We start from the raw sequence: 20,297 nt of genomic DNA on the forward strand, positions 1-20,297 counted from the left end.
TTTGTGTTTGAAGAATGACTTCTTATATTCATTATATATGTATACTCATCCTCTTGTTTAACTGTGCATGCATGAGATGAAAAATACCATTATTTCTTCAAATAGAACAAGGATTTCGAAGGAAAATGCATAAAGGTCTACAGGTAAAAATCCATGACAGGTTCAGGTATGTAGCTTCAATGTTGTTGTAGTATATTAAAAAGTGTGAAATATGTCTTCACAATTTAGGAACAAAGGTTGATATTTTCCTTCTTTAGATTTTTTATCGATCCTTTTATAAAGAAGTTTTTTTTTTTGCATGGTGAAAAATGAAAACCCTAGATGATGCTTTAAAAAGAAATCACAGTCAGAGATTTTTTACTCTTTTGGGATTAAAAGAAAATGTCTTTTCTTAAAAAAGAAAGCAATTTTTTTTAAAGAGAAGAAAGAAAGGGGTTTTGATAAAATGCATGAAATTTTTGACTAGATTGTAAAGAATTTTTTATACAACAAAATTTTTTTAAAGTATTTGAAAGGGGGCAAAATTTCAGTCATCAAAATGAATGTTTCTTACTGCTGTCGATTTTTCTTTCAAATGGAAAATTTCTCAAAACTATCAAAAAGAAATTAAAAGAAGTCAAATGAAAAACCTAAAAAGGGTTCTATAGAAGCACATTATTTGTTGTAAGATACTTTGTCTTCATAACCAATTTAAAATGAAGATGGATTCAAAGGCATTGCATGTTCAAACTCGAAATACTAAATGAAAAGTTTAATAAACAGAGGTAAAATGGTTTTCTTTTTGAAGGGTAATTGGATTTTTTTTTAAAGATTCTTTTGAGGGTATTAAACTCGGAATACTACCAGCACAGTTTTGAATAAAAAGGAAGATATGGCAAACAATTTAATAAGGAAAGATCACATTTGAATGGTAACCGATTTCAGTTGGTTGCTCAAACAACAAAGAGGGTTTTCTTAACAACCCTAACTGGTTCAATTTGGTTTACTTGTAACTGTTCATTTTGAATTTCATCTCTATATATAGAGATCATTTGTAAATCCAAAATATGAGTTGTGAAGAGGCAAAAAGAAGATTTATATTTTTGAAAAGCTTGCAAAAACTAGAGTCTTATTATAAACTTGTATGCATGTATAGATGTCATATATACACATTTATATATGTTTATAAGATTGTAATTACAACACTGATAAAAGGGTTAAACACGCTGAGCAGTAGAAGTTGCTGATTGTAAAATAGTTGGAACCCAATAAAGAATACAGGTTCATGGAGTGGTTTTTCTCCCAATGACAAAATCATGAGGATTTTCGAGGGTTTTCCACTCGGCACAAAATTGGTCTCTTCTTTCTATGAGTTGACATTATTCTATATGTTTACATTTTAATATGTTTTGATTTCTCCACTGCTGTAAATTTTGACTTAAAATTACTGAAATCAGATTTTGAAATAATTTAATAGTGTTCTGATTCACCCCCTCTTAGAACCTTGATACTTCCAACAGAATGTCCCGTGCACTGGGAGTGTGCTATGGAACACCGGAGAATGTGCCCAAACCGCGCGAGGTGGTGGAGCTGCTGAAGCGCCACAACATCGGGAAAGTGAGGATTTTGGAGGCACATGATCATGATCGCGTGGAAGCTCTGAGAGCCCTGGAGAAGACGGGCATAGAAGAAGTAATAGTTGGATTGAGAAACGAGGAGCTCGAGAAGGTTGCGAGCAACCAGGCGGCAGCCAACGGGTGGGTGAGGGAAAACGTTGGCGCCTTCTACCCGGCCACCAATATCAAATACATTTCGGTGGGAAATGAGGTGCTGCATTACGGAAACGAGAGATACGTCTCACATCTCCTCCCCGCAATACGAAACATTCAGTCCGCACTGCGCAAGGCCAATCTGGACAAGGATATAAAGGTCTCCACCACCCAGGCGGCATCATCTGTGCTGGCGGGAGCAGGAGCGGGAGATTCTAATTATGATCCGCGTTCCTCTCAGGGTGAGTTCAGCAACAATCTCAAGAGCACTCTCCGCCCTCTGCTGAGGTTCTTGGCTGACAACGGCTCTCCATTCATGGTGAATGTGTACCCTTATTTCACCTACGGGCAACAGGGACCAGATATCCTTGGACTATGCGCTCTTCAACCCCTCGGCCTCGGTGGTGCACGATGGAGGTATTCAATACAGGAATTTGTTCGACTCGACGGTGGAATCTGTCATTGCCGCGCTTGAAAGAGAGGGACATCCACGTCTACCCCTGCTCATTATGGAGAGCGGATGGCCCTCTGCGGGAGATTATGAGGTGGCAACCGTGGACAACGCCAGGGCCTACAATAACAACCTCATCAGGCATGTCTCATCCAACCGTGGAATGCCCAGGAGGCTTGGAAACCTGTCACAACCCACTCTTCCCTTACCCAAATAAATAGGCTCTCATTGCCACCTTTTCTTTTTAGTTTTATTTTTATATTTTTTTTATTGATAACTTAATAAATAAGAATTTAAGATTTCATGCGGGGGGTTGGGAAGAGTTAGTTGCAGTATTCGAAGAAGTTCGGTCAGTTACAAGGGAAGAGGGGAATAACGAAAAACTACAAAACACAGCTCTACAGCACATATATTGGCATTCCCTCTGAGATATCTGGGGCAAAAATTCTCATTTCATGCGCTCCAAACTATCTCTAAGTCAACATTAATAACATAGTGTTTTTGTTCATGGTTGTGTTGTTTTGGGATTCTTCTCATGATCATACAAACAGAACCAGTGAAGCAGAATGAGCTGCAATGGCTGCCGAGTGTTGAGAAAAGGTTGCAGTGAGTCATGCGTACTGAGGCCATGCCTGGAATGGATCAACACCGCACAATCTCAGGCAAATGCCATTACCTTCCTCGCCAAATTCTATGGCCGAACGGGGCTAATTAACCTCATCAGCAATGGCCCTCAATGTTCAAGGCCTGAATCTTCAGGCAAGCATGTCTTTTATTTATTCCATCTTCCACCTACAAAAGAAACCCGCTTTGGCCCTGCGAACTTGTCAAGAGCTTTGTACATTTCATGCACTGGCGGGTACTTAAAAAGCTGTTTAATCAAGTGCAACACATGGAGAAGCATCATTGTAATGAATTCCGTGATATCCTAATGTTCAATGAGTGGGCACTGGGCTGTATGGGTAATCCAACCGGCGTAGCTCTGCATGGGTGGCGACTGGAAGGAAGGGAACCAGGCACAAGGACAGCATGAGTTTATTGGAGCCACTGACCACTGTCAGGTTATAGTATATTATGTTTTTGGTTGTGCATTCGCTTGAAATGTTGATATATGTTATTGGGGTTGTTATTTCATTGAATGTTTTGTCAGATACATCCTATATGATCATTTCTATTATATCTCTGCAATATCTATTTCTTTTCCCTTAAATGCAACATAAATGCTACCCTATACCTCCTTGCTCATGGTAGTCATATTCTACCATTTGTTGATAGGTATTGGCAAGGTGAGAATGGACCTGTGTCCACAATAGGGTAGCGTTAGGAAATCTGTAGCCTCCCTCACACCAGTTAAATGAATCTCACATTAATTAAAATGCTTAATAACATAGCAAAAACAAATGGGAACTTTGCTACTTGAATTGATTAAACCTAGTAATAGGGGAAATGATTTTTTTTGGCACAGGTACTTATGACTGTAGAAAACCCGCATTCGTTTGTAAAACTAAACTTTCTCAGCTGACTAAATGGCATGCTTCAAAAAAAACTACAGCTAGGAGAGATTTAAATTAGTTAGCTAGTAATTCTTCCTAGGGAAGTGTTTAGTGTCTTAGCACAGTAAAAAGAAAGCAATTGTTTCTCTTTCAACAGCCTGAAGCGGAATATATTGCAGCAGTGTCATGCTGCACAATGGTACTCTGGATGAAGCGGACTTTGAAATATTTTAAGATAGATTTCAGTCCTCCTATTTCTATTTTCTGTGATAAAAAAGAATAAAAAAATCCTGTTCTGCACTCTAGAACCAAACATATTCCTATTAAGTACCATTTCTTGTTTGAACAAGTCAGTAATCATCAAGTTAAGCTTGAGTATGTTCTTCCTAAGGATCAGATTGCAGACGTGTTTACTAAGCTTTTGCCCAAGACAAATTTGAAAGGGTGAGACAGCAGTTAAGAGTGGTTTCACTCCACCATTAAAGAGTTGACTTGAAGAGTTAGGGGAGTATTTGTTGCATTATTTCATGCCCGTTATAAGTGTTTGTAGGTTAAATTGCAGATTTTTTTATCAATATCCTCATTTTCATAAATCCTAGTCATCCATTAAACTTTGAATCTTGGCCATTGACTTCCCTCATGGAAATTAGCATGGTATTAACCTTGTTGACCTAATCATGATAAGAATGTCATTCATAATTTCATAGACTGAATGTGACCATCAAGGATATGTACTTCTTAATAGTGTTGTTTTACTTGTATGCTTATATGTTGATAGTGCGTAGTGGAAAGTAATGGTGTCATGCTGCTTGTGTATTTATGTTCTATGAGAGGAAATTTAAGATAGGACAACATACTAGGATTGCTAATGGATTTACTAGTAGCTACGTGATTGGCTTAACCTATGTGTGTTAAAAGAGAATTGATGGAAATACTTGGAAGTTGGATTAAAATTTCTTGCTAAAGATGCATTAAAATGCTGCAATTAATTGATCCATGGTTAGAGAACTTTATGGTTTTATCCTTGTATGTGAATGGGAGTATGGCACTCAAAGATGAATAAACCTTGTTATGTTCTACTTACCATAAATAATGGGATTGAAATGGCAACTAAGAAAATGTTATTTAGTTATCTTGTTGACTGATTACTATTCTTGACACTACTGTGTAGCACAATTCCATTACTTCTCTTGGTTTTATTTGATTAGACTATCTCATTGACAGGCTAGGTATCTTTCATGTCAGGAAAGATTCTGGGGAAGCCTAACAGCTTTGTGGTAGGGTGGTAAAGCACTCCCACAATATTCTCGCCCTTGTTTCTTAGACAGGTTCATGAGCTCCTTACAACTTGGTTGTCATGGTTAGACCACCTGGTATCTGGTATTCAGTGCTGGTAAATCTAGTAACGAATTTACAAATTTCTTTTAATTTGAGCATATATGTGTATGTATCATTTTAATTAAAGTTAATGATAGTTAATTAACTCATGTTCATGAGTCAATATTCAAAAGACTTTGACTCTCGTTGATTTTTCCTGCAATTTATGGAGATGGCTGATGTGGCATTGGTTTTGTAGGGGCAGCCCTTACAAAACCCCATCCACGCCTACATTTTCTCCCTCTTCAACCACAACATCGAGTCCGGCTCCAACGTCTAGCACCATTTCGACCTCTTCTATCCCAACAAAACTCCCGTCTACCCTGTTGACTTCACCCCCACCCACTACTAGGTACTGGAATCTTCCCTGATTATTATCTAGCCATCCATCACTCACCAATAATACAGAGGTCTCGGTCTGCTATGCCCTCCGGATTATTATCTATCTCTCACCAATAATCCAGGAGGCATGGTTTTCTATGCCTTCCTCTACATTGTAAATAATTACCACTCCTAAATAAGTGAAGTGTATCACCTTTTCTTTAGTGTAATCCATCCTCTATATAATAAGACTTGCCAAATATCATTTGGAATATAATTAGTCACTTTAAGGAATTATTTGTATTTCATTGAAAAGGAAATAAAAACCGCATTTCACCAATGAAAGAAAATTACTCTCCGCATAAAATCATTAAAATATAGTAATTCAATCTCAGATCAAGGATACCTTCACTCTAGTAATAAAATAAATGGGCTAGATAGTTTCACAGTCTAAATCTTATAAGAAGTGTAAATAAAGTAGGAAAGCAATAAAATTAAGATTTATTAGTCCTTATGAGACAGTAGAAATGTGAACCAACATTTATAAATACATGTACAACTCTATAGTTATTTCCTTGGAATATAGAAAAAATTATATTTTACTTTAATCATTTTATGGTTCACAAGAATTGTGTTTTGTTTTAATTAGTATACTAAGTATATATATTTTTTGCTAGTAATTTTAGAAACCTTATTAATATTTCAAATTTCTTCTTGAAATGTAATGACTCTTATTTAATATATCATGTTTGGGTTTGCCCTCTTCTTATTGAGAAAATGTAATAGTTTATTTGACAATTTATAAAGAAATAAGGATAAAATAATAAATATGATTTATCGAGCATCTAGTTGTGAAATGGTGTCATGAGCTCTAAGGCTTGAAAGATTTATATTGAATCTTTTGAAACATCTAAAGAAAAGTAAAGTTAGTAGTAATTTTAAATTCTATTAATCTTGATCAAGAAACTTGGACTACCTATTACATTTCAACTAAGAATGAGCTATTGGTGGTTTTTAAGAAATATTTGGTTGTATTCTAATTCCTCAATTAAATAATTCTAAATTTCACATTCATGGCACATTTTCTAGAGAATTCTATTATTATATATTATCTTTGTATATGTGTAATTCTTCATCAGTTGTTATTTTTCTACTAGGTAAACTAGGGAATGCACCTTTTAACTTTGTACACTATATAGGACCCCTGGTTTGAGGCAAGACTAGAGGTTTTCTTTCTATGTTCCTTTCTACCAATCCCTGTTTGAATTGAGATTTTATAAATTTTATTTTAAGACAATTTATAAGGCTTCAACCTTTTATGGATAAAATAAATATTTATTAATTAATTTTACAAAGAATTAATGACTCTTATTAAACACACATTGCACATCCTCCTCTATATCTCATTTTCCTCTAGGTGGTATTAATGGTCACTCTTTCAAAAAATAGAGAGTGTTGTATTAGTTCTTTTGATTTAATATTTCTAGGAATTCCAATTTAATAAAAAAAAATTATATTTTACTTTAATCATTTTATGATTCATCAAATTGTGGTTTGTTTTAATTAGTATACTAAGTATATATATGTTTTTCAACTAATGTTTCTTCTTAAAATGTAATGACTCTTATTTAATATATCAAGTTCAAGCTCATCCTCTTCTTATTGAAAAAATGTAATAGTTTAGTTGATAATTTATAAAGAAATAAGGATAAAATAATAAATATGGTTTATCAGGCTTCTAGTTATGAAATGGTGTCAGGAGGGCATTTCAAATTCTTTCTCTAAGGCTTGAAAGATTTATGTTAAGTTTTTTGAAACATCTAAACAAAAATAAAATTAGTAGTAATTATAAATTTTGCTAGTCTTGATCAAGAAACTTGGACTACCTCTTACATTTCAGCTAAGAATGAGGTATTGGTGGTTTTTAAGTAATATTTGGTTGTATTATAATTTCTCAATTAAATAATACCAAATTTCAAATTTATGGCATTTTTTCTAAATAGAATTCTAGACATGAAAAAACATAAGACCATTGAACAAACATGATTAATTGAAAGACAACTGTAGAAATACATAGATAGACAATATCTATATCTTTCTATATTAGTCAACTAAAGACACTCATAGATGAATAAAATAATGAATTAAAAAAATATAGTTTGAGATCTTAGAGAGAATTGTTCTTGGCTTCATTACTGGAAGGAGAAAGATGAAAAAGGCTAGGGATGCAAGTAAGGACAACAAGGAAGAGAGCTAGGGAGAAGGAGACATCAACAAATTGTAGAATGAGCTCTATCAATTGGGGAAAGACTAGAATGCTATCAAGCAAGCTTGATAGTTCTATTGTTATTTTGTTTTTTCTCTCTATGGCTATCTCTAGTTTCAAAGATGTTTATGTTCTTAAGGATAACTTGAACTTTATTATTTTCAAGTCTAGTGACTGTTACAACAATGGTTTTTGTTGGCTGAACATCTCGATACCTAAGTCTTGGTTTGATTATTTTCCAAGTAAGATGTTTAGTAGGGTTACATCTGTTATTTCCTTGAATAGTTTTTTTATGTTTATAATTTGAAGGATCATATTGTTTTTTGTTTTATTTTTTGTTTTAGTTTTTTCTTAATAATTATTTTTGGAAGTATGGTTAATTTTTTGGTTTATGATGCTCTAGCTTCTTTCTTTACTATAATGGTCTAGGTAGTGCTAATTCTTTGTAATGGTTCTATAGGTTCAAGACCCTTTTCCTTCCTTCATTATCAAAAAAAATTAACTATATGATTATTACCCATATTGTGAGATCTATTTTCACTAATATTACCACTATTATTATATATCATCTTTTGGAAGGAAGTGAAAATTTATTTAGGAGTTGGTCATGTTTGGTCTATTTAAATTATTATTGCAGTCCATTTAATGACACTTAATAATAAATGATGCTTCATATTATTTTGGAATCATGTTTGGGAATATCTTAGAAGTTATAATGATTGAAGTTTTCCTTTTGTATTAATTAGTTGTTGGATTCACATGGCTATAAACTTGTGGTTTTATTCTTTATTGGCTAGTTGAGTTGTTTGGTGCTGGTATTGTTATAAAAGATCAATGCTTGGGATTTTGGTATCTACATCCATTTTATCTTTCAATGGCTTTAACATGGTGAACATAATCTTTTTAATCAATGTATTATGATTTTTTCTAGAAATAAAAATAGTTTTTGAAATGAATAATTGTATTCCATCTAGAGAGATGATGATAGAGATAAAAACTTGGAAGGGTGAAGCCAGGTCATATCAAGCAAGTATTATTATTATTTAGACAATCATTTTCACTAAGGGAAGAAGTTATACACTTCACTTATTTAAGAGTGTTAATTATTTACAATCTAGAACAAGAAGGAATAGTAGGCAAGGATTTCCTTATGTATTATTGGCAAGGGATATATAGGTGGATAAAAAATGGAGGGATAGATATCTCTAACCACTACCTAGTAGAGGGTGAAGTTAATGGGGTATACAAGAGTTTTTTTATGATACAAGAAGCCTAAATGGAAATTGATGTCTAGTCCAAAATTTATTTTTTGGTTGAAGAGGGAAAAAAAGGAGGTGTGGATGAGCTTTCTAGGCCTCCTAGGTATTTCCTATTTGGAGGAGATATGCCTAATGAGGTTTTTATTGTACACCCTAGCTTCATCCATGGTTTGTACCCCATCATCTGCTATGGAAGGTCACACACTCATGGTAAAAGGCAATGGTATATGTGGATTTACCTCTATTCTAAGTGCAATAATGATAGTTTCCTAAATCACATCAAACAAGTTCTTGTATTCAATGCCTTCATCTTGGACGACTAGGGAAAAGGGGTTGAGCAATGAATAGACTAACGAGATCTTGTCTTTATTTCCAGTGTAGGTAAAATAAGGGTAAACATTAGCAATGAATGGAGAGGAGTTGTCATCCAAGAAGCTATGGTTGGGAAGTAAATTGCATCCATATGTTCATTATGGACTAAGGAAATATGATGTTTATAGGAACCACAAGAACGGGTTACAATTTTTTGCATAAACTGACACTGAACTGTAAATTTTCAAGAAAACATTCACATTCAAATGCAAATTGCCATTTAATGGTAAGGAATTTGAAGATGAACTAAAATAGAATCTTTTAGGATTTTCTATGCATATTCTAAATATAAATTTTATTTAATTTCAATTGATTTGATTGAATTAATTTTTCTCCCACGAAAATTGCTATGTTATCAAAAACCTAATTTTTAAAAAGTGAAATTATTTTGACACACAATTTTTTTTTTCTACTATAGATATCAACGTGATTCTTTCAAATTTAGTCTACAAGTTAACATCCATACGAAAACCATAGAGGTGGTATGGCATCTTTATCCTTAGTATTTCATATTTTATCAGAGTTTAAAGTTGATCTAATAGTAATTTTGACATACATGGATTTTGACACATGTAACTTATATATTTATCGAATTTCAAAATTTCTTTTCTTGATTTAAAGAGGACTCAAATACAATGAATGTAGTTATTTTTAAAAAAAATTATTCTCTTAGTTACTATTTCTCCATGAGCATTCAATACATAGGTTTATTTTTTACAATGATCCTCTATTCAATTAGCATAAAAAAATGTATACATAAACAATTCAAAATATGTCAAGTCCATAGTCATTAGAAAGCTAGTTCTGAGTACATGTTTCATGCAAAATGACATATCTTAAGTGCTCCATCTAAACCTACAAATAGAGCTTGGAAGCCATGAAAACAATAGGAAATATTATAGACTTTGAAAAATGCATCTACTTTACTAGTTTTGATAGAAACTAAATTTCTGTTAAAAAAATTTCAATAGTTTCAATAGAAACTATTTTCATTTAGTTTCTATCGAAACTATTTAGGCCATATTTTTCATGTCTAATTAGTTTTGATAGAAACTATTTTTTAGTTTCAATCAAAACTATTTAATAGTTTCTATCAAAACTAAATAATAGTTTATATTGAAACTATTTAGTTTCAATCGAAACTACCTTCAAAAGTAGGTTTGATCAAAACTATGTGAGGAGTTTCTATTGAAACACTTTGGTCCAAAAATTCATCTTGTGCATTTTTGGATGAATTTCTTCCTCAAAAAATTTGTAACTTTCTCTCCTTTCTCACAACATTAGAGACATATATTTTTCTATGTCATGGAGTAATCATTTTCTACTTTGATATATTATCAAAGTAGAATTAATGAAACATGTATAATATAAAATTATTTAGCACATTTCAAACCATTGAGAATGTTATCCTAGATGTAATGATTGAATTATTAACTTTAATCATTTAGCGTTGGAGACATAATTACCTTTTATTAATCGACTATCATTTTTTCAGCACTTCTTTCCTATATATTTTCAATAAAATATAAATAATTCTTGAAGATGAATGATTATATTCTTTCCATACATGTTGAGAGATAAAAATTACATAAGTAAAGTCAATTTATCTAAGAAACAAGTATCATCATTCAAAGGGCCAATTAAATTAAGGAAAGAAGTGATACATTTCACTTATTTTGGAGTGGCAATAATTCACAAGAGAGGGAGGCATAGATGTTCTATATTCTACCAAATTTACAATATTATTCTTATCTAATGATAAGATTAGAATTCATCTATATTAGTCTCACCTTTTTTGATATAATATCCACCTTTTATTTCTATTTTAGTCCACATTTATAAAATTAATGAATGCTATCTCATTCCTACTACAAGTACTACTGGTCACACATTTTTGTATGTAATGCAAGATGCTTTTATAAATATATATTCATATATTTTTTCTTTATAAGGTGGAATCATATTTGAAATATAATAGAATTTAGAGTTATATTTAGATTTGAATTAAAAATTTCAAACATTCCATTTCTATTTTTGACAATGAGATATTAAATGCATGGTAATACATGGTTACATATACTTGTATCTATTTTTATTATGGTTCTTATTTATACTCTTTCATTGTGACCAATATCCATCTTAATGTTGATGAAGGATGCTCCCCTTAATACCATAAACACATGATAGAAACAAAGAAATAAAAAGAAATTGCAAGAACAAAATATAGGCTTGTTATTATCATTGCAAATGTGAAATTATAGAATTTAGATTTACAATATGCTAACCCACATGGGCACCTTCATTATAGAAATTTGTAACACAATGTTGTGAACTATCACCCGGAGCTGTCTTGGACATTGTTCAGGCTTTTCTTAAATATGCAATTTTATGCCACTTGGAAAGGTTCTATACACTCAAACTTGAAAACTAGGGCTAGCAGACACTAAAAATACATATACAGTCGCCCAATACATTTTTAACATTTATTTTGGAATTTTTGGTCAGCCCAAATTTGAAAGGCCATAACTCTCAAACCATTTATCTAATTGGCTATTATAACACCTTTTTGGAAACATTAGCTTTTGATCTAAAAGCTTGAGCCAATGCAAGTGCTCATCCATCAAGTTTTTGTGCCTCATCCAAGCACTTTTAGGCCTTCAACAATGAGATTAAAGTTTGTATACTAAGATTGTAGACCAAAAATCCACAATAAATCCATGAATACTCATGATATGGCACTAAGCCTCAACTGATAGGCTGATATATCCAAGATGAGCATCCACTTTTGAAATTAGGACATTCCAAGCTTACACGATTGACTTACTAAGTAGCAAGCCTCTATAGACAACAACTTCATATTAAGACAACCCTTATTCAAACAACTGAAATGAGATATTTTTGGTTGATGCAAGATTGCTCTTACACCCAGGATGCTCTTGCATCAAAAGTTTATTCATTTAGACTACTTTATTCCATACCCATGGTTGTGATTTTAGTAGCCTTAGTCACTTATGGAGTTGTGGAAATGCCTCATTTTATTTAAATTCTTTTTTGATCTATAGTTATAATTCTTTTTTGTTAAATTAACATGATAAACATTTAATTGTGAGTATAAATGTTACATTTACAAGTGTAGCTCAATGATTTAAAAATAAAGCACATTCATATATTAATTATAGAATATAGAAATTTGATATTTTCTAGGTGTAGCACCTTTTTTTATAATATCAAGAGATATATAGATTTCCTAAATTATAAAGCTATCTTTTTCCACATATGTATATTATGAAGAGTTCCTAATTAAAATATATATAATGTAAAAATATCTTCTTATTTAAGCTCTCCTTGATCCTTGATTTGACAATTTAATTATTATCTTTTGCTAGCTTTAATGTGGGGAATGCAATCTTTTTTGTTAATGTATTGTTATTTTTCTAGAAATATAAATAACTCTTGAAACTGAAGAATTATATTCCAATCAAGGACATGATGGTAGAGATAAAACTCGGAAGCATGAATCTAGCTGATATAAAGAATGTCTTATTATTATTTAGAGGGTCAACTATATTAAGGGAAGAAGTGATATATTTCACTTATTTAGGAGTGGTAAGTATTTACAATATGGACTAGGAAGGAAGAGTATAGGAGGCCTTCATTGTGTATTATTGGTGTGTGATTTCCAAGTGGATAGTAAGTGAAGGACAAACATCCATGATCCGTAGTAAGGAGTGAATTTGGTAGAGTAGATTGGAGTTTTGTTCCAGCATAGAAGAGGCCAAAATGGTTGTCGACGTCTAGTCCAAACTTGATGTTCTAGTTGAAGAGGGAGAAAATGTTGGCATGGATGGTCTTTCTAGGCCTCCTGGGTGTTCTCTCATTCGAGGAGATGTTCCTCATGAGGTTATTATTGAATGCCCTAGCGTTGTCCATGGTTTCCACCCTATCATCTCCTACAGAGGGCCACCAACTCTTCAAAATGAGTAGGGGTAAATGTGAATGTCCCTCTCTTTCAAGAATAACAATGAGAGAGTCCATCAACACATTGAATAAGTTTCTATATTGAAGATCTACATCGTGGATGAAAGGGGCAAGGGGTTGAAGAGTGCATAGTCTATGGATATTTTTTTCCTTGTTGTCCACATAGGTATAATAAGAGTACACATTTTCCATGAATTGAGAGTCATTGTTATCCAAGAACATCAATAGAGGGAGGAGAGTTCTCCTGAGATCATTGTGTAACTCTCCCTGCAAAGGGAGCAGATCGTAAGAATCTCCTACCAGTATAGATGGGGTTGCATGGGTGGTGGAGACTCTTATATCCTTGTCCCTATTGGCATTTTTCAATGTAGGCTGAATATTTTGTATTGCAAGGAGGAGATGTGCTATGGGTTTTTGATTTGGACTTCCTATTATAATACAAAAAAATATCTGAGCTAAAATGTAATACAAATTCCAAGTTCCTATTAAAGACTAGGAGAATTTTAAGCTACTATTAATGATATGTTCCAAAAAAGTTAATGTAAATAATTGAAATCCTTGATGAGAGAATTGGAAATACCATCATGACTCCATTTCATGATTAGAATTTAAGAAAACTATTGGAAATTTATTCAACACTTCTCTTAGGATTCATGACAAGGGCTTAACCACCTCTTGTCTACTATAAGTTGAGTGATTGTATTGAACACTAATGGAACAATCTTTTTGTGCAAGAGAAAATCCACTCTAAAAAGTCATATTAGAGCTTGGTCACAGGTTTGAATCCTCGGACCATTGGGTATTGTCGAGGGTGAAATTGTTGAAAATTTATTTAGTACTCCCCTAAGGATTTGTGACAAGGGCTTAACCACTTTTTTTGTACTATAAGTTGAGTGGTTGTATCAGGCACTAATGGATCAGTCTTTTGGTGTAACAGAAACCCCACTCTAACAAGTTGTATCAGATCTTGGTCACAAGTTTGAATCCTCAAACCCTTGTTTAGTGCTAAGGGGGAGATTGTTAGAAATTTATTCAACACTCCCCTTGGGCTCCATGACAAGGGTTTAATTGTCTCTTGTGTACTATAAGATGAGTGTCTTTATTGGGCATTAATGGATTGGTCTTTTGCCACAACAGTAACTACACTCTAACAAAATCATTTTTAGAGCCCCAACCTAATCTTCCTATAATTTATGAACTAAACCTTTAAATTTCTTTAATAAAATGGGATGAATCGAAGCATGATATATTAAGTAAGAATCATTACATTTTGAGGGATTTTAGAGCATTAGTAAGACTGCTAACAATACTTGAAACTTATATTTACTACACTAATTAAAAGAAACCATAGTTTGGAAAGAATACATATTATGGTGATTAAATAAAAACACAATTTCTGCTACTAAAATGGCATTCCTAAAAATGTCATATCAAAAGCTCTAGGAAAACACCCGACTAATTTGTTGAAATGAATCGTTAAGAATGAAACATAAACTTGATTTCTTCCTTGAATACATCTTCACATACCCTATTAAATATTTTATATTAAATTAGGGTGAGAAAAGTTTGTTTTGTGAGTATGGGTATTATAATTACAATTCTAGCTTTATGATGAAGAAGAAAAGTAGAACAATCTTATTCATTATGAATTGTGAAAATGATCTTGCGTTCATCAAATGCACCTATTTTTATCAAAAACATCAAGTGATACATATATTCTCTATATCTTAGAGCTATCATTTTTTTATTTACATACAAGGAATAAATTATTATACCTTATAGAAAATCTAGCACATTTTGTATCACTCACAATGCAATCCTTGATCTCATGATTGAATTACTATTTTTCAATGGTTTGTTGAAGGGAAGTAATTTTTATTCATTTTCAACAAAATACAAATAATTCATGAAAGTGACTAATTATATCCTAGTTGTAGACATATTGAAAGAGACCAAACACGGAAGAGTGCAACCAGCTAATATCAAAGTCTTATTGTTGAAAGGATCGATTATATCAGGAGAAGTGATGTGCCCTTCACTTATCTAGGAGCGGTAATTATTTACAATCTAGAGGAAGACATAGCAGACCGATACCTCTGTGTTATTGGTGAGTGATAGATAAATAATAATCCAGAAAGATTCCATTACCCAGTAGGGGGTGAACTCGACGGGGTAGACTGGAGTTTTGTTGGGATTGAAGACCTCCATTGTCCAAGGATATCTAGTCCCTGTTGCCTGAGCAGGTGAAGTAGGGGTACACATTCATCATGAATGGAGAGCCGTTGTCAGCCAAGAACCTCAGTAGAGGTCGGAGAGCTCTCTTGAGCTCATTGTCGAACTGTCCCTAAAAAGGGAGCGGATAATAATTTGAATCTCCCTCTCCTGCTCATAATTTGAATCTTCGTCTAGATTGATGTTGTGAATTGCGGTGTGAATTGTTTGTATTGAAGGGAGGAGATGTGAGACATATTTCTTCTTTCCGTAATGCAACACCTCATTTCCCACCGAAATCTATTTGATGTTGGCGGCCGGGTAGAAGGCACCAATATTGTCCCTCACCCACTCGTTGGCTGCCGCCTAGTCGTTCGCAACCTTCTCGAGCTCCTTGTTCCTCACTCCCACTACTACTTCTTCTATGTTAGTCTTCTCTAGGGCTCTCAGAGCTTCCACATTATCGTGTGCTTCTAAAATCCTCACTTTCCCAATGTCGTGGTACTCTAGCAACTCCATCATTGTCAGCCTTAAACATCACACACTAGGAAGAAATTAAGCTTGGAAAAGTAAGTCAAACTTTGACTATTTAACACTTCTACACTAGAAATCAAGTCTTAGTGTGATGTTTAAACTCCATCACTTTTTACGGGCTGGGCACATTCCCCAATGTTCCATAGCACACTCTCACTGCACGAGGCTATAGATGCATCTTTTAACCTTCTCATGATTCTACGAGGATTAATGTCTATCTATCTTCAGGAATTGAATTCAACAAATTAGAGTTTCTGTATAGGAATATAAGAAACATATATATATTTTGACCATTGATCATATAGTCACATTATTTTGCTGCATCCATTCAAAATAGAGAACAACATGCAACTATTTTACTTGGATCACAATTTGAATTTCATCTCACCAACATATCCACATCAATAGTTTCCACATATGGTGGAAGAATTGTAGGTTATTTGCATCCAAGTGCATTTGCAATATACTTAAGTTATTACGAAATTAGGAACTATAACTTATTTCAAACACTTTACATTTATCACTCAAATGATGGGTTTACATGCAAAGTGAAAGTACTTTGACATTGACACTAGTTATCAACACATCATTCCATGTGGTTGTTAAAGTTAAGAGGTTGCTTTTAAATAAATAAAGAAAGGAGTTGTTAGATTAGATTTAGGTTTCAGAATCAGGTGGTGAATAAAAGAGCTGATTTTCAACAAATCACTAAGGTAGTAGTTAGATTAGATTTAGGTTCGAGTGGTGAATAGGTCGAAATAGACAAGTAAATTTTCCAAAATGATAAAATAGATTATTATATATATTTTTAATTTTAAAATCATATATTTGTTTTAAAAATATCTATGATGGAAGCATTTTAAAGTTTCTAACTTGTGATAACACATGGCCTTTGTATGATACTCCATTCCCATATGAAAATTATATTAACTAAAATATTATATTGTTAAATAATTTGTAAGTTTGTAATGGTTAAAATTAGGTAATAGCCTACAACACAATGGTATCTAGGAGGTCTTGAGTTTGAATCTATTCAAGCTTCATAAAAAAAAATTAATCACAACAAAAATAATAATTAATTTTAGCTTCGGCCTCTTATCGATCAAAAATAAAATAACATTATTATAATGGTTAAATTTTGTTATTCATACTTTTGAAAGAAGAATTCCAATACAATATTATATTAACAAATGACATACTTTTGTAGAAAATTCCCTTTATCCATTTAAATGCTTACACGTTCCAACACATTTCCCTATTTGTTACACAAATAAATATTACCAACTCTTACATATCATGAAAGAAAAGATTAGACAATGATTGTCTAGGAAATCAAAAGAATATGGCTTTGCAATGCATTCGATCAATATTACAATTTTCAAGGAAAATATTAACTATAATTCCCATTATATGTAAGAAGTTATCAGTAAGGATGATGATTTGAGCATGAGATGATAAGACCACCTAGGAAGAGGACACCTTTACACACTAAAGAGGAAGGAATGAAAGACTCTTAGAAGGACTAGCTTAAAGTTTCAATGGAAGAGATATCAATGAAAGATATACATGATAGAAAGATGTGCAAGGACAAGGAATCTTGAAATTTTTATTGTTAGAAAGGAATTAGAAGATTAGATATTCCTAATACTTGAGAGCTTGAGAAATGCTAAAGGAATGTAGGAAAAGAGGAGAATACAAATATGCCTTATTGAGAGACAAAAAAGAAATAATTTTCTAGAAACTACAATATTGGTCCACTACAGAGTCACTATAAGAATGGGACATGACAAGTAAACATAATGAAACATTTGTTTCCCTCATTTTTCTTTTCAATTTTTTGAACCTTACAAACCTTAATGTTGCAGATTTGAACTCAACCTTTATAATGATTGAATAAAATGTACATAAAATAAATTAAAGGTCCATAAAAATGGATCTTCAATGTTTTAAATCTAATTATATAAATTTTAATAAAAAAATTCTTATTTTTCTTTAGGTAAAAGTACATGATTAATTTTTTAATAGTTGCATAACTTATCACAAACTTTGTTGAATTCCAATTTTTTTTATAGTTTACTTTAACTTAGACAGACACATTAAATCTTTTGAGAAAAGGATTTCAATGAAATAGTATATTAAGAAAATGACATATTTTCCTGAAAATCTAGGTGTCCCTCCTTGTTCCATAGAGAAATTTATTGTATATTTTTTAATACATTCCTCCCTTTGCCTATTTAAATGTTTACACATTCTAATATATTTCCTTGTTTGTTATACCAAAAAATACTACCAACTCTTAGAGCTCATGGAAGAGCACAATCAACAATGGTAATATAGGAATCTAAAACAATATGGTTTTGAATTGCATTGGGTCAATAGTCATCTAGGAGACTAATTTGAACATCATTTTGATTTGCATTGGGTCAATAGTTTGACATGGCACTTCCAGATCAATGCCCCAAGAATGACCAAGCCTTCTCAATCCATCCATACAAAAGAACTTTTGCATACTCTATGCATGGGTGAGACACCATTATCCTTTATTAATTTGAAATATGAAATCTATTTAATTTTTTGAAGTTTTCACTTAATTAAAAACTCCACCATGGGTTATCCAGAACTAGTCACCTTGGGCTCTCATGTCGATTGTGTGCCACCCTTCACACTTTGGTCCTAGAAGGACCCTTCTATGCTCCAAATGAAAGTCAAGAAATGAATAAAACAAAAATATTTTATTTTTCTTTAGATGTTTCAACAAACTTAATATAAATCTTTCAAGCCTTAGAGAAAGAATTTGAAATGTCCTCCTGACACCATTTCATAACTAGAAGCCTGATAAATTGTATTTATTATTTAATCCTTATTTCTTTATAAATTATCAACTAAACTATTACATTTTTTCAATAAGAAGAGGGTGATCCTGAAATTGATATATTAAATAAGAGTCATTACATTTTAAGAAGAGATTTAAAACATTAACAAGGCTTCTAACATTACTAGAAAAACATATATATATACCTAGTATACTAATTAAAACAAAACACAATTTGGTGAACTGTAAAATGATTAAAGTAAAATACAACTTTTTCTATTAAATTGGAATTCCTATAGATATTAAATCAAAAGAACTAATACAAAACTCTCTATTTTTTGAAAGAGTGACCATTAATACCACATAGAGGAAAATGAGATACAGATGAGGTTGTGTAATGTGTGTTTAACAAGAGTTATTAATTCTTTGTAAAATTAATTAATAAATATCTTTTTTATCCATAAAAGTTTGAAGCCTTATAGATTATATTAAAATAAAATTTAGAAAATCTTAGTTCAAATAGGCACTGGCAGAAAAGAACATAGAAAGAAAGCCTCTAGTTTTTCTTGGGACCAGGGGTCCTGTATAGTGTACAAAGTTAAAATGTGCATTCCCTAGTTTCCCTAGTAGAAAAATTACAATTGATGAAGAATTACACATATACAAAGATAATATATAATGATAGAATTCTCTAGAAAATGTGCCATGAATGTGAAATTTGGAATTATTGAATTGAGAAATTAGAAAACAACCAAATATTACTTAAAAACCACCAATAGCTCATTCTTAGCTAAAATGTAATAGTTAGTCCAAGTTTCTTGATCAAGACTATTAGAATTTAAAATTACTACTAATTTTATTTTTCTTTAGATGTTTCAAAAAATTTAATATAAATCTTTCAAGTCTTAAGCTCATGACACCATTTCACAACTAGATGCTTGATAAATTATATTTATTATTTTATCCTTATTTCTTCATAAACTGTCAACTAAACTATTACATTTTTTCAATAAGAAGAGGGCGAGCCCAAACTTGATATATTAAATAAGAGCCATTACATATCAAGAAGAATTTTGAAATATTAATAAGGTTTCTAACATTACTAGCAAAATATATATACTTAGTATACTTTTAAAACAAAACACAATTGTATGAACCATTAAATGATTAAAGTAAAATATAATTTTTCTATATTCGAAGGAAATAACTATAGAGTTGTACATGTATTTATAAATGTTGGTTTGCATTTCTACTATTTCATAAGGACTAATAACTCTTAATTTTATTGCTCTCCTACATTATTTGCACTTATTTTAACATTTAGATTGTGAAAATATTTAGCCCATTTTTTCATCACTGAGAGTGAAGGTATCCTTGATCTGAGATTGAATTACTATATTTTATTAATGATTTTATGTGGAGAGTAATTTTCTTTCATTAGTGAAATGCCATTTTTATTTCCTTTTCAAAAAAAT

The 20,297-nt window shown here is 32.0% G+C and overlaps 1 pseudogene; it reads left to right on the forward strand.

The window, feature by feature from the left end:
- Nucleotides 1-1,500: 1,500 nt before the first annotated feature.
- LOC149570229 (glucan endo-1,3-beta-glucosidase pseudogene) lies at nucleotides 1,501-5,421 on the forward strand (annotated as a pseudogene).
- The last annotated feature ends 14,876 nt before the right edge of the window (nucleotides 5,422-20,297 follow it).

The sequence above is a fragment of the Cupressus sempervirens genome, chromosome 3 (assembly GCF_028749045.1).
Source record: "Cupressus sempervirens isolate cs-2001-9-10 chromosome 3, ASM2874904v1, whole genome shotgun sequence".
NCBI classification, from domain to species: domain Eukaryota; kingdom Viridiplantae; phylum Streptophyta; class Pinopsida; order Cupressales; family Cupressaceae; genus Cupressus; species Cupressus sempervirens.